The sequence below is a fragment of the Ursus maritimus genome (assembly GCF_017311325.1).
Source record: "Ursus maritimus isolate PB19 chromosome X unlocalized genomic scaffold, ASM1731132v1 scaffold_X1, whole genome shotgun sequence".
NCBI classification, from domain to species: domain Eukaryota; kingdom Metazoa; phylum Chordata; class Mammalia; order Carnivora; family Ursidae; genus Ursus; species Ursus maritimus.
The window spans coordinates 39,439,062-39,444,019 of NW_024423319.1; the positions used below are offsets into that span (position 1 = coordinate 39,439,062).

Consider the following 4,958-nt stretch of genomic DNA (forward strand, 5'->3'; position numbering starts at 1 on the left):
GAGGTTTACAGTACTCAGTACTCACACAGGCATAGAAGTAGGACATGTTCCTATCATCCAGAATGGAAAATCTCAAGATTTATGGGATGTTGGATAGAATACTCAGAAGGGTATTGGGGAAAATTTGTCCTAAACTGAACAATGCTCCAGACTTACCTAAGGAATCTTACAAATAAGATCTGAAAGGAACAGCTTTTGAATAATTTGTGTTCCAGGAAAAAAAAAACCCAAAGAATATTTATAAGATTACAAAATATCCAACATTCAACAAGATATGATCACAATGTCTGGCACCAAATAAAAAAAATTAGTGGGCATGCAAAAAAACAAATAGAAATATGACCCATAATGAAGAGTTAGGTTAAAAGGAACCTATCCAGAAATGACACAGATGATAGAATTAGTAGACATGGCCATTAAACAGTTTTATGGCCTATATTGAAAAGTGAATTAGAGAAAGGGAAAATATATAAATGACACAAATGGAACTGCTAAAGATGAAAACTATAATTTTAGAGATAAAAAAATATACTAGATGGGATGAGTGGCAAATAAGATATTGTAGAAGAAAAGATGGTTCAACTGGAAGTCATAGCAATCAAGTCAATTCAACATAAAACAAACAAAAAAAAGAGGAGTAACAAAAAATTAACAGGGCATTAGTGAACTGTGGGACACTTCAAATGTGCTAGTATACATGAGTGAAGTCCATGCAGGAGGAGGGGGGGAGACCAGAAAAATATTTTAAGTAATAAGGGACAAAATGTTTTCCAAATTTGATGAAAACTATAAATTCACAGGTCCAAGACACTTAATAAAAACAAAACACAAGAAACACAAAGAGAGCTACACTAAAACACACTGTGATCACATTATGCGTGGAGGAACAAAGATAAAGATGATAGCAGCTTTCTCATTAGAAATTATGCAAGTGAGAAGACATTAGAGCAACATCTTTAAAGTTCTGATAGGATTTTTTAAAAAGTCTACCTAGGATTCTATACCCAGTGAAAAGAGCTTTCAAAATCCATGGGGAAATAAAGACTTTTTCAGATCTATAACAGCTGAAGGAATTTGGCACCAGCAGACTGCTCTTTAAAGAAAGGAAGTTTCTAATGCTTGGAAAATTAAACAAGATGGAAATAGAGATCTACACAAAAGAACAAAGTGACTGAAAATGGAAACTATATGGGTGAATTTATAAACTATTTTTCTTATTATTTAAATGTCTTTAAAGGATACTTGAGGACATCAGCGGGAGTATAAGGACCTCTGAATATTCTTTCCCCTATAAAACTAAGAAGACTGACAAAAATTGTCAGAACCATCGTTTTTAGAACTCTGGAAGTTACCCAAAGACTTGCAACAATCCAGGAACTGTTTACTCAAAAAACAAAACAAAACAAAACCCACAAAAACCAGTTGAATCTTGGTAAGAACACTGACCTTTGTAGTGTTTTCACTTGCCCTATTCCCATCTCCCCATGCTCAGCTATGTGGTAGCCTAGAATACTAATAGCCCTCAATCATTGTGAAAACCAACCACTTGGCAGCCACTGGAGTGCGCCAAAAAGCGTAGTAGCTCCTTCAAAGCCTCATTCCCAAATGACTGTCATTATTGACCTGTTGGGTGGTTCCCAAGATGATCACACTCACAAAGCTTGTTTATATTTGACCTAACACAGAGGTGTGCCAGTGCCAATGAACTTTCCCCTGGGGGCATTTGTTAAAACCAATCAGTATTAGTTGTTTAATATTGCAACGGCCTCAGACTAGATAATAGTTGAGATAAACAATAAGCTTACTGAAAATCTTAAAAGGAAAATCTGAAAGATGTGATGTCCATAGGAGGCTTTGAAAAGCTCTGAAATGTTTTTGTGAACCTAGAAGGAAAAGAACAGGAGCATGCCCAGGGCAGGGCACGTGCTCATGAGAGACCTGAGAAGACAAAGTTCTCACCACTGCCTAACCTGTAGGATTCTATGCCGCAGGAAGAGAAGGCTACAAGGGGGTTGTGAACTGCCTGGCTTAGAGTTGAAGCTATGCCCCACTGAGCTCACAAAGCCACTCAGCAATGGCTGGGAGATTTATAGGTTCCAGGCATTTAAGGAAATCTCTGTAAAGTAACTATCTGGACACTAATATAAGTGAGCAGAGAGTTTAGTGGCCACACATAACAAAAAAGTACAAATTTTGACAGAATTAGTACAGAAACATCATTAAACAAACAAACAAGCAACAATGACAAATAGCTACACCAACAAAACTTTTAGGGGGCATTTCATATGCAAAGTCCTCACATTATTATTTTAAATTTCCAATTTTCAAGAAAAAAATTATGAGACATGCAAAGAAGCACAAATATATGGGCCATGTACAAGAAAAGAACACAAGAAGTAGTCAACAGAAACAATTCCTTGAGGAAGCCTTGACTTCAGACTTAACTTGACAATCACTTTATTTTTTAAAAAAGATTTTATTTATTTATTTGACAGAAATAGCGCAAGAGCAGGGGAGCAGCAGGCAGAGGGAGAGGGAGAAGCAGACTCCCCAGTGAGCAGGGAGCCTGATGCGAGACTCGATCCCAGGACCCCGGGATCACGACCTGAGCTGAAGGCAGATGCTTAATGACTGAGCCACCCAGACACCCCTATACAATCACTTTAAGTCAGCAATTTCAGTTTTCTTAAAAGTAAAGGAAACCATGAGAATATGAGAATTATTCCTCACTAAATAGTGAATGCTAATACAGAGATAGAAATTATTTAAAAAGAACCAATAAGTGTGCTCACTTTGGCAGCACATATACCAAAATTGGAATGCTACAGAGAAGATTAGTGTGGCCTCTGTGCAAGGATGATATGAAAATTCATTAAGCGTTCCATATTTTTAGCTGGAATTTAAATAAAAACTGGGGAAAAAAGAAAAAAAGTAAACAAATACTTAAACAAAAAGAAGAACCAATAGAAAAATCTGGAGTTGAAAAGTACAAACGCTGAAATGAAAAATTCACTACTGAGGCTCAACAATACATGTGAACTGGCAGAAGAAAGAAGCAGCACACTTGAAGATTGGTCAAATGAGATTATCCAGTCTGAGGAATAGAAAGGAAAAAGAATGAAGAAAACGGAGCAGAACCATCTGAGAACTATGGAGCACTGTCAAGTGAACCAACATCCATAATAACAGGACTCCCAAAGGGAAAAGCAAGAGATTAAAGGGCAGAAAGAATATTTGAAGAAATGGTAACCAAAAGCTACCAAAATTTGGTGAAATACATTAATCTGCGTGCCCAAAGAGTTCAATGAACTCCAAATAGAAATAGCACAAAGAGAATCTCACCAAGATACATTAGAATCAAACTGTCAAAAGTCAAAGACAAAGAGAGACTCTACAAAGCAGCAAGGCAGAAGTGATTCATCACATACAAGGGATCCTCCATAATATTACTAGGCAATTACTCATCAGAAACCAAGGAGGCTAGAATTATTGGGACAAAAGTGCTAAAAGAAAGAAAAACTATCAACAAAGTATCCTATTGTCATAGAGCTATCCTTCAAAAATGAATGAGAAAGTAAAACATCACCAGATCAACAATCACTGAGAGAATTCACCATATAGAAATAGAAGAAATACACACACACACACACACACACACACACACACACATATAAAATATAAGAAATACTAAAAGGCATACTTTTGGCTGAAATGAAAAGGCACTAGACAGTAACTCGAATCCACATGAAAAAATAAAGAATACTAGTACAGGTAACTGTATAGGTAAATACAAAAAAAGAGGGGATGCCTGAGTGGCTTCGTTGGTTAAGCATCTGCCTTCAGCTCAGGTCATGATCCCAGGGTCCTGGGATGGAGTCCCTCATTGGGCTTCTTGCTCAGCAGGGAGCCTGCTTCTCCCTCTGCCAGCTGCTCCCCCTGCTTTTGCTTTCTCTCTCTCTCTCTCTCTCTCTGTCTCTCATTCTGACAAATAAATAAATTAAAAATCTTTAAAAAAGAGTATATATGTATATTCTATTTGTAACTTTTTTCTCCTAATTTAAAGGACAGTTGCATAAAGCAATAATTATAAATGTGTGTTGATGGGCATGCAATGTATAAAGGAGTAATTTGTATTCCAATAAAAGCACAAAGAGGGACAGATAATGAAGCTATATGGAAGCAAACTTTTTGTATACTATTGAAATTGAGTTGCCATTTATCTGAACTGGATTATTATAACTTAAGATGCTAATTATAATTCACATGGCAAACGAGAAGAAAATAACTCCAAATAAATAGAATTTAAAAAATGACAAGGGAATGAAAATGCTTTTTAACACAAAAGAGGGAAGTTATGGAGAAATGCAGGAACAAAAAAGACATAGGATATAAAAAACAAGGAGCAACATAGCAGTCACAAGCCCTACATTATCAGTAATTACATTAAATGTGAATGGGTTAAGGGGCACCTGGGCAGCTCAGCTGGTTCAGCATCCAGCTCTTGATTTTGGCTCAGGTCATTATTTTAGGTTCATGAGATCCAGTCCCACATCAGGTTCCATTCTGGGTGTGGAGCCTGCTTGGGATTCTCTCCTTCCCTTTCTCTCTGCCCCTCCCCCACTCTTTCCCTCTCAAAAAATGTGACTAGATTAAACAATACAACCAAAAGGAAGAGATGGGCAGAATGGATATAAAAATCATGGTCTACCTTTGTGCTTTCCACAAGAGACACACTTTTAGATTCAAAGACACAAATAGATTGAAAGTAAAGGGATAGAAAAATATACACCACACAATGAGTAACAAAAAGAGAGATGCACTGGCTATACTAATATCAAACAAAATAAGCTTTTAAGACAAAAGTTGTTATTAGAGACAAAGACATTTTATAAGAATAAAAAGACATTCTATAAGAATATATGGGCATATATATATATATATATATATATATATATATA

General features: G+C 36.3%; 1 non-coding gene across 1 annotated transcript; it reads left to right on the forward strand.

The window, feature by feature from the left end:
• The first annotated feature begins 2,784 nt into the window (after positions 1 to 2,784).
• On the forward strand, positions 2,785 to 2,891 carry LOC121103950. Its single transcript, XR_005836253.1, has one exon. It is a non-coding gene; the product is annotated as a U6 spliceosomal RNA (small nuclear RNA).
• Positions 2,892 to 4,958: the final 2,067 nt, after the last annotated feature.